We start from the raw sequence: 11423 nt of genomic DNA, 5'->3' as shown, positions 1-11423 counted from the left end.
TTACATTTTGCTGAAGGTGGAATAAAACTTCTGTGAATTTTATTCTCTTCAGTTCTGATTTATTTCCATAAAATGATCATAAAAGTATATAGAGATACTTTCATTTTACTTCAGTGCACAAATTAGATGTTAAATAAAATGTTGCTTTTTACCATTAGAAATTATTTTAGTCCTTAGCTGCCGCGTCTGGCGAGGGACGGTGGGGTTAAAAATACACAGGACACCAAGGTTCTTCATCCAGGAGGGAGCGTGTGCGCGCGCGCTTTATTGCCAAATTTGTTCCCCTTATATATCTTTTTAACAGCTGCGGGAAATTACTCAAAAGTGAGGAGGGGAGAGTAATAACTGCGTCCTTGGGTTACCGTCACGTCATCGTCCCCTATCAGGAGGCTCGAACAGGTCAAGATGTTCCCGAGACACATATGTGCGAGGCAGATAAACAGGGAACTGCAAGCCTGCGTCATGGCCTTGTGAGCTGGCCACATTGACATGCATAACAAAGAACTGGGGGTTGAGTCCCCAGGGGCCAGGGCGGGCCTACTATCAGCAAGTCCCCCTTTTTTGTTTTTTGCATGTCAATGGGAATCAAGTAGCCCCTGTCTTAGGTCGTCCACCGCCCTTGCACTGTTTACCCGTCTCTGGGGAGGCCCCATTCCCCTGGCTTAGGTTGCAGTGCAAGCGTGGAAGTTGCCCGTCACTGGGTACTACAAGATCAGCTCTTGCCCTACGTAAACGGACACTTTTCAGTTAGGATGTCATGGCCAGCAGGACACAACTGCAGATCCCAGTCATCATCTTTGCCAGTGGGATAGCTATGACCAGGGAGCTTTCTGAACGTAAGGGTCTGGGATGACGGCACCAAGTCGGCAGGGTAATTAGGGACCTGGGCAAAAGCAGGCATACATAGGAGGGCTCGGGTATTGGCTCCTGTCTAGTTACATCTCATCTCCGGATGGGTCGTAAGTACACCTTGTGGGCGGAGTCGTCCATCTCCAGGCGTTGGTAGTGAACCTGTATTGGCTTGGAGGTTAAAATGTTAATCTGGTCCTTAATGAATTGAGTTATCCTATTTGCAACACAAGGTCCCTAATAGTGCCAGATAGGGTCTGCACATCTATAATCTGCTGAGATAGACGGCGATAAGAATGTATAGCCGTACCCAGTCCAGTTGTAGAACACAAATGATATAAATAAATCTCCAACATGTTTTTTCTTTTGAGCCTAAAATTACCATACAACTTTAGAACACCAGCTTGATACAATGTTCTTTTGAAGCTTCTACCTTACAGACTTGTATACCTGGAAGATATGAACACATTAACAGCACCATAATTACATTGATGATTTTTATTAACCACAGCTGTTGTTTAACCATAGTTGTATAATTTTTAATTCCTTCAAGATTACTTGCTCAAAAAACTTACATATATAACCAACATACACAGACCTTCTTTATCACTTGCTTAAACCCTCTTATTTACTTAATCACATAGACTCTCTTATCCAGAAACACATTTTCCCTCTATTAAATCCATACCTATGTCTCTTTAAATTACCTTTAAACCAATCCTCCCCCTTCTACCTTTAGAAGGTGAGCCCTGTCCGCTTACCCCTACTTTCCGGATCTCGGTGGGAACCTCCAGATGCCGCGTCCGGCTAACAGAGCCAAGTCCGGCGAGGGACGGCGGGGTTAAAAAATACACAGGACACCAAGGTTCTTCATCCAGGAGGGAGCGTGTGCGCGCGCGCTTTATTGCCAAATTTGTTCCCCTTATATATCTTTTTAACAGCTGCGGGAAATTACTCAAAAGTGAGGAGGGGAGAGTAATAACTGCGTCCTTGGGTTACCGTCACGTCATCGTCCCCTATCAGGAGGCTCGAACAGGTCAAGATGTTCCCGAGACACATATGTGCGAGGCAGATAAACAGGGAACCACAAGCCTGCGTCATGGCCTTGTGAGCTGGCCACATTGACATGTATAACAAAGAACTGGGGGTTGAGTCCCCAGGGGCCAGGGCGGGCCTACTATCAGCACTTAGCCATTTTGAAATGTTCTTTTTAAATAGGATATCATTCTGTATTATTCTGATTAAATAATACATTTCAGCCATACATTTGAAATTTTGAAAATGGAAAGGGACCTCAGATCTCTTCTGTTCACATTTCATGGAGGCCGCTGAGGCTCTGTGATGCTACATGATTTGACCAAGTTCACTTAGTTAATTGAATAAAATTCTGTGGGTATTATATATTTATATTACACAAATGAAAAATCATAAGCATATCTGCAAGTGAGGAAACAGAAGCCTAAAGTGATAATGTAGCTTGCCTAAGGACTCACAACTAATTGGTGGAAGATGCATTGTCTTCTGGAATGTTTATGTCCAAACCTCATTAATTTAATGTAATTAAATATCCAGCATGATTTTTTTCTCTGAGTTCCGGACTTTCATTTTCAGCTGAAATTGCCATCTTCAATTCCTATAGACATTTCAAAATTAACATGTTCAATATTTAAATTATGATTTTTTTTCCATGAAAATTGTTTTTTCACTGTCACTTCATCTTATCCATCTTAAAGTCTTATCCATCTCAGCTAAATATATGATCACATTGTTTAATCCAGAAACTGAACAGTCATTAAATTCTCCCTTTTTCTGACCTGCCACATTCAAGTCATGTTCAAAGAGATGTTAATATGTCATCTTTTCTGAACTGCCATCTCACTCCAGAACAATTGTGTTGCCTTCGTTATCATCTCATTACCAACACTGTGATGACTTCCTTTCCATCTCCATACAAGGGCCCTTTTACCTGTGTGAAGAGTAAACAAAAACGTGTAATTCTTCTGCTGAAAACTGAATAGATAACCCTTATACTTAAAACCAAACAAATTACCATAGTCTATGATTTGCATGGCCTAAGTGCACCCTAACCTCTTTAAATTAATCTTTTATTCACTTTCCCCATCATTCATACTTTTGTAGTTATCCTTTCTGTTCTCTGCACTCTTAAGTCTTTCCTACTTTAGGTCTTTGACATTATTTCTTGGAGTATTCTTCCTCCTACTTTCCTAATGGTCAAGATTAGGTGACATCTTCTGTGGCAGTATCTAATATGGCCTTAAAAGGTCTCTCTACCTTCTGGTATTCATGACCTGTGTTATACCCTTTGTTTAATTGATTTCATTTTAACCTATTGGATATCTTGATTATTTGATTAGGTTATAAAGATTTTGACTTCTGTTTTACTAGCAGTTTTTTTCTCTTGCTGGCTTCAATGAAACAAACCATTATGCTGGCATGTTCAAGTGGCCAGGACCTGAAGGTTGAAATAGTATCTTTCAACCACAGTTTCAAAATTGTGAAAATGAAAGGAGACTTCACTTCTCATCTGTTCATGTTTCATGGGATAGAACTGAGGCTCTGTGAGGCTACTGAGTCAAGTTTAACTAAGTTCACTTAGTTAATTGAATAATAATACTTTGGAGGCATTATATATTTGCATTTCACAAATGAAATCTACTAAAGCCCTCAGCCTAATAACCCAAACAAAACTGAATTCTCTCAAAAATTGCATAACTGGGTTTGGCAGAGTTTTTTTTTTTTTTTTTTCCTAATCAAGCCTCCAGATGAGACCCCAGCCCTGGATGATCATGAGAGATTCTAAAGAGGAGGAACCATACTAACTTGATTCCAGCTTCCCGATCCAGAGAAACTGTGAGATAATAAATATGTGTTGTACTAAGCTACCAAACTTGTTGTAATTTGTTATGCAAAATATATATGTAAGACATTCTCTCAGGGAGCATTCACTAAGTATCCTAAAGTAGATCTCCCTTTACCTCCACTCCTCATCTGGTTCCATAGAACATATTAAAAACTTGAAGTGATCGTATTGACTCCTCTTGCTCACACTTGGTCAGGCTAACTAGCATAAGTGAGTTTTCAAGTATTGAAATGATATATGCATTACTGGTTTATTGATGGCCTCTATTATTGACCCAGCCTCCTCTTTTCTTTCTTTGTAGCCTTTATGTGGTATTTAGGGCTGCAAAATTCTCATTCAGGACAGTGTAGTGTTCCTTCATCTTCATCTTCTTTCAATACATGTTTGGGCTCTTGAAAAAAAATTCTCCTTCACCATTGTATTATGAATGGAAATACAGGCCAATTAGGGTTTGCAGTTAGGTATCTTTCACAATATTACTATCTTTCCTATTTCAATACAAAGAAGAAACATGGGTAGTATAGTTAATCTGGTCAGTCATGCCTCAGTGGCTGCTTGCTTATGACTTTCAGGGAATTATTTTTTGCGTGGTTAATCAGGAAAATGGCTTTACTTCTCCACTTTACAATGATTTTGTAGACACAGTCAGAGGCCAGAAGTGCTAAATCCACCTTGAACCCTTCAGGTAGTTCAGAGGGCTTCTGTCTCGCATGCAGCACCTCAGAATAATAATTCTTCTTTTGGGAATACTTACAACTAAGGTAACTCAGTAGTTCAAGTGAAGCATCTGTCAAAATTGTCTGATTCTACATTTGTGAAGCACAGTGTAATTATCATAATGCACTCAAGTATTTTGCTCAAAATAATTTTAAATGATTTTGAGCAGATTGATAGTCCTAAAATTCAACAGAAGAAGTTGAATTATTTGATTTTTGTTGTTGTTTATGCTTTTTCCAAAAAGCTGTTTTTCAATTGTTGCATAATGGCTGCTGGTAATTGCTATGTCCCTCTTCTCATCTATCTCTGTTGATAGATATAGATAGATAATGTATGTGAACATACACATGCACATACATACAAATGTATAAATATACTTACACATACATGAGTATACACACTTTTTCAAATGAAAATATTAGCTTAATTAAAATGCTAGTGATTAAAAATTGGTTTTCAACTTATTGCATTTCATTAGAAATATTACAGTTCATAAATTCTCACATTTTCTTTTATTTAATCCATTGGCATGTTGTCACAGGTGGAGTGAGTTAATGTGGACTCTCCCTTTTTCCAAGTGTTAGTAGATCATTACTGAAGGGAAATAGATCAGGTTAATCAAAGCTATCAATACAATCTTTCCAGAATGAGGTTGTTTGTTCTAGGTTTCCACCAGAAGAGAGAATATTAGGATTGTACTTATGTTACAGTTTTACAAAAGTATTTTTGAGAAATTGTAGCCATAAAGAAATGTTTACTATTCCAGAGTTACTGCCATTAATATTTCACTCAACTAAATTGTAAATTTGAATTTCTTCATTGTTGTAATCTACCTAATGTATTAAAAGTATAAAGGTAATAGCTTCAAATTTACTTTAGCTTTATTCAAATTCTCTTTAGCCTCATTGTTTCTTTCATGCATTGTAATGAGGCAAATCTATTTAAGGTTTAGTTTGAGTGTATTTAAAAATTAATTTTCCTTTATTAAGTAAGAAAGCTACATATTTAGCTTTTAGGTCAAATTAATTATATGAACAGTATGATATCATTAATTTTCACTAATAAGAATAAAAAAGTAAATTTGAGTCAATCCTGAATGACTCCCTATTGCATTGCTTATGTGCCATAAAATCTCTGGTATATATAGTGCCAAGAATTATAGAGGACATACAATAAGAGTCTCTATGATGTGTGGCTACTCGGGAGAGTAATCAAAGCTATCTGAGCACATTCAAAACCTTTGCAATTAAAAATTGAAGCAGAGAATTAAAATTCAAAATTTAATGATTTGAGTTATAATAGTAAAAATTTGATTTTAGCTGACATATTCCATGTAATTAGTCCTAAGAATATTTTAGTTTTGTTTTAAATTTTATTTAATTTTGTTTTGCTACTTGGATCATGCTGTCTTTTATTTACTCACTTGGTATAAGACACAGCCAAAATGTGGACATGAGAAATAACTTTAGGCAATTTCTGGGACAGGTATTACTTAATACTGATAAGAGATAAATAAAGGCATACTGAAATTTAAAAAAAAAAAAAAAAAAAAAAAAACCAAAAAACTATGTGAACAGACAGCTCCAGACCACAGGGGGTTTGGGGTTCCAGCAATGGGGCATGAGAAGGAGACTTTTGTAGGGTCTAGCAGAAACAAGGCAAATGAAATATTTGAATTATTTAAGTAGAGATGTAGCCTCATTTGGATCATTCCAGTGGAAAATCCCTTATAAGAGGTTAGTTAGTGGTTTCTCTTTGGTTAAACTTAAGTAGAGGAATAGCCTTAGTTAGGGGTTAGTTGGCAGATGCTGATCAGCCTAGAATATAGTTTTCTAGAAAACTATTTTTACTGAGTTGGATTTTGGTTGTTGACATAGAAACCCAGATCCCTGAAATGTCTTAGTCTAATAGCGTTTAATGAATTTTTTAAAAAAATATTCTTTGTTAAAGCAAATGTAGGAAGGAATTAGAAATTTTTTTCTGCTCTGTGGCTGGGATATTGCTTCCCTATGGTAAAATGTTGGTAAAAAATTATTAATTGCTGAGCTAATATTTTCTAACACATCTGATAAAATTACTTCAAATAGCTTATAATATTACTTTCAAGATTGAATTAGAAATTCAGCATTAAGCATTATTAAATTGCTCATCGTATATTAAAACAGAATCTCAAAATCAAAATTATTTAGGATTATTTCTTTGTTTGGTGAACTGTGAAACTAAGGTTTCCTTGTTTCATTTTGGTGTTAGAAATCCACAAATAGAAGGCACGAGTAAGCAAGCACAAGTGATCAACCTCTGATAAAAATATAATACTTCATTTTCCTCTCTTGAAACTACCATTTTTTTCTCTGTTTCATTAAGCTGGCAATTGAAATCAATACTCGGAATCAAACACCACCTTTACTTATCATAATGTGTATGGTGTTTGGTTTGTTGTCTTGTTGTCCAATCTTTCCAAGCTACTCCCTGCCCATTTTTCATTTTGAAGTGTTCAGAAGTTAATGAAGCCCTCTGCATGGCTCCGGTCTTCAGAAACACTTCTAGGAAACAGGCTTTGCCGGTGTGCTCTAATCTCCTTTAGTACAAATGGTCAGCATGACATATATTTTTGCCCTTATGCTTTATTTTTTGAACATTTGTGATTTAGCAGGAAAAGGCTGGACCCCCGTGGAATCTTATCGAAACACTGCAGAGTGCTGGAATGCATCATGCTATTGATATTAATAAGAAGAAAAATTAGCCACTGCAACAGATGCTGGGAAATGTTTGAAGTCACAGAGAGAGGCTTTCTTCAGGATGGAGCCAAAAGAAAACAGGACAACAGGGAAATAGATCTGAGGGGGGTTTTAAAAGTATGGAAATCAAACAAAGCTGTTGTGAATAATAGTTTCCTATTGGATTAAGTTAAAATGTCTAGGTAAGCATGATGTGTGTTTGTGCTATGGATGTAAGGACAGAAAATATGTCCACATGGGACAATGAAGTTGAGAAAATGTAAATTTTGGCTGCGAATATAATTAATAGGTCCAAGTGGTTTTTATTTTTTCTGTTTTGTAAATTCTCTCAGTTATTCACTTACATACCTAGTGGAGAATTATAAATAATGAGTCAGATGAGTAGATTTATATGTAATTATAAATTAGATTGACATTCTAAATTAGTTTGTTATCTAGACAAAATCAAAGAAAGATAAGATAAAATTACGAGGGATTTTTACTTCAAATATTGCTAGTAAAAAGTTCATCATTGAGATCTTTTATTTTTAGGTTGACTCTTTACATAGTACATACATATAAGGCAGTTGCCAAATCCACTTAATTTAAAGGTAAAAGCAAAAGGGAATTGAAACATTTTAATAAAGCAAAACTAAAATGGTTAGTAGACATATTTATTTTTCTTAAACAAGACAGAATTAATTGAAGGATTATATATATATATATATAATTTCTTCTCAGATAACTTCTTTACTCTGAGGTATTTACTAAGTATACTTGCTTATTAGATGAATGAATGAATGAAGAATTCCCAGGAAAATAAATTGAAAATCTTTCTTACTGTTGACCAAATACAGATTCTATCTAAATGCTAATTAAAATGTTACTTCACAGAGTTACAAAGTGAAACGATTAATAGACCACAGACTGTATTCAAGGTGGGGCAAGACTGTTGTAGATGGAACTACCTCAGGCTGCCACAGGGGAAACAGACCAAGAAGAATATCCCAAAACCCCTACATCTGCAGACAAAAACTGATTGTTGGCTCAGTGGGTGATATCCTGAAGTTGAGAATAAGTATAAAAATATGAATCTAGTGGTGGGAAAAGGAGCGGTAAATAAAGCAGATACTGAGAAAGAATCTGTATTCTTGCTCAGCAGCCCTGGGAGAGGTAAAAAATTATCACACAAAATCTAGTAAATCCTGGGAACTAAATTATGACATCTTTGACAGTCAGAGAGGGTGGTGGATAATTCTAAGAAATTGTATGGGCAGATTTTTTTTAAGACTAGGAGAGAGTATTCTACTCTATTTCAATGTGTGTGAAGTTAATTTGGGGAAGGAAACGAGACTGAGACCAATACCCAAGGTTCAGAAGGGGAATTTCATTTTAAATGTTGGAAAGAGGAGCACTGCCACATTTTTCTAAATTGGTAGTGCCGACCACCCTGTGATGACAGCAGGACCCAAACTTCCTCCTCCTTCTTTAACCTCTGTTTCAGTTGATGATAGCACTGTCCTCACTGGAAAGCTAAGGTGGTCCTTGACTCTTGCCTGGACATTTCCACTGTTCAATGCTAGTACTCATATTAGAGTCTTACAGTAAAAGAATTTAGAAGTTTTCAAAGAAAATGTCAAATCTACTGCTTCTTATAATGTGAACTAACATTTTATCTTTAGGATAGGTTTCCTTTACTTCATCTCATTTGCTCTTCATAACCATCTGTTGGTTGGCATTAAGCTAACTTTAAAGATTAGGGGATTAAGATTCAGAGACAGCAATTTGTTTTCTTGCAGTAATGTAGCTAGTAAATAATGTAACCAAGATTATAATCCAGATCAGCAACACCAGGTATGATACACTTTCATTTTATTTACATTTTGCTGATTTTTAATGGTAGGAATCTTTTGTTGTAGTCAATCAGATACCAAAGCTGATGGAGCAGTCACTATCTTGGACCTTGGAAGTCATCTTGCCAGAGGAAAAAGAGAGCTCTGGAAGTACTTTTAGTGTGCACAGCATCTAAAACGTGACATTGTCTCAGATATGGACTAGCATGTCACTAACACATGAGCATTGTCTAATCTGATAATTGTATAATGTCTGCCAGATGGAAGGGTGGCAAATCTAGCATTTCACAAATTATATATAGGATCAACACATCACACCAACTATAAGGGCAATCATACAAAATAAGCATTACCAACTCTAAGGGAACCAATGACACAAATACAAGTTCTCATGGTATGTGTGTATGAATGTGTGTGTGTGTGTGTGTGGTTGTGCTTCCATAGCTTGATGGTTCTTGCTCCCCACGCAAACACAATTCCTGTCTCCTCATTCCCCCTAACTTATGAAAAAGCCTGAGACTCTAGATGTCATTCAGATGAAAACGCTTATATTGAATTCCATGTACATAATGGTGATGGCAGCCGCCAGAGGAAAAGAGAACACCTGTACTTACCAGGAAAGTAGGTACCACTGTTTTGTGGGCTGTGGAAAGTAAGCCTACAGGTTAAATCACCAAGTCACATTTACTTTTAGCCCAAAGTGATGTGTTTGTATGTACACTTGTGTGTGTTGATTAATTTTAGTCCGGTTCATTAGATAGCTTTTTCTATTGAATAGATTTTTATTATGTCAAATAGCCCTATAATAAGGATGTTATTTGGGAAGTCCAATTCTGGTCAGTTTCTACTTATTATGTCAAAGGTAGTGAAATCAATGCAACTCGGTGTTACATTGTTATAGATCTTAAAATACACATAGCATTTACAGGCTTTCATTGATAATGAAGTGCTCTAGCTCAGAAAGGATTTATACACACAATTTGTTCGATACAATTAATCACATGTTGCCATTGAACCACAAGAGTGCCAGGAAGTAAAATCCTATTATGTGCCAGGAATTGAAGAGAATGGGAAATATTGGCAGATAGTATTAATGACTGAAGCACATCTGTAGTCACTACCTGAAATTCAGATGGAGTGCCAACTGCCTGTGAACCCAAGTTTTGCACTGACAATGTTTTAAGACGTGTCTACCAGCTCTTTCTTATCTTATGCTTCAGTTTGTTGGATTTCTGACTCCTCTTCTCTTGCTAATGCTTAGTATCTACCAGCTCCTTAAACTTCAACTTGTTCATCCTAAATAATGCTTTGCAATAACTTTCCCAGCCTAGAAGAACACTGCCGACCATCCCTCCTGGTATTCATGCTCTAACTCCCCAATTGCTTCCTCATCTGCTTGTTTCCTTGTCCCATAATGCAAAGGATTTCCAAGTTGAAATTTAACAATGCTGCCATTTCACGTGACTGCACACATTTCTAACAGTATTGTAAGAGTTTCTGGCAGCAAAGTTGGCTGACGCGAAAGTGTTTCCTAAACTGAAACATAGACCAGTTTATGACTGGGAGGTCACAAAGTTCTGACTAGCAGCGTAGCTCTTCACTCACAAATACAGCCATTGGGGTCATTGTACCATTTTCCTGCATCCAAGAAGTGAAATTTCACAAAGGAATTGGTTCCACTTAGAAACTGGAGCCGTAGGTCAAATATGAATGTCTGCAGAAGAAGCTTTTGATAGCTGCTTACTTTCTCTTGAGTCAGCAAGGAATCTTAAGCTCTGTGGAGGATTGGGGATTTTTTTTTTAACCTGTATGTGAATCATCAAGCATAGTAAAGGGTACCACCTTTAACACTGTGTACAGTTGTTACTTGAAAAATCTATTTAAGTCACTCAAATTGTTCATCAGACTCATCCCTCGTGTCTGTGTCTAAATTAATATGATCTGTGAGAAAAATGTATAGAAGATTTTCAACCCATGCATTGAAAATAATAGCTCTGTCCTTGATATTTAGTAGGATACTGTCCAATAGAAATGTAAAGTTAGCTACCTATGTGATCTTATATTTTTAGCAACTCTGTATAGTATAAAAAGAAAAAGGTGAATTTTTTTATTATTATTATTTTATTAGTTACCCATGACAGTACAATGATCTTGACAATTCATACATTTGAATCAAATAGGATATAATTTCTCATTTTTCTGATTGTACAGGTTGCAGAATCACATTGGTCATACAGTCACCTATATACATATAGCAATAATAATGTCTGTTTTATCCTGCTGCCCTTCCTATCCCCCTTTCCCTCCCCTCACCCCATCACATCTCTCTACCCAATCTAATGTGACACACTTTTGTTTTTTTAAGAAAAAGGTGAATTTAAAAAAAAATATTTTTAGTTGTAGATG

The 11423-nt window shown here is 36.3% G+C and overlaps 1 long non-coding RNA gene across 1 annotated transcript; it reads right to left on the bottom strand.

Annotated features, from left to right (window-relative positions):
- Positions 1-1187: 1187 nt before the first annotated feature.
- LOC139706769 (uncharacterized) lies at positions 1188-1719 on the bottom strand. The gene is made up of 2 exons (XR_011708418.1): positions 1611-1719; positions 1188-1299 (listed from the first exon to the last, which is right to left on the bottom strand). It is a non-coding gene; the product is annotated as an uncharacterized lncRNA (long non-coding RNA).
- Between the last annotated feature and the right edge of the window lie 9704 nt (positions 1720-11423).

Source organism: Marmota flaviventris, chromosome 8 (genome assembly GCF_047511675.1).
Source record: "Marmota flaviventris isolate mMarFla1 chromosome 8, mMarFla1.hap1, whole genome shotgun sequence".
In the NCBI taxonomy this organism is placed as follows: Eukaryota; Metazoa; Chordata; class Mammalia; order Rodentia; family Sciuridae; genus Marmota; species Marmota flaviventris.
This window is presented reverse-complemented; position numbering and strand designations above follow the sequence as displayed.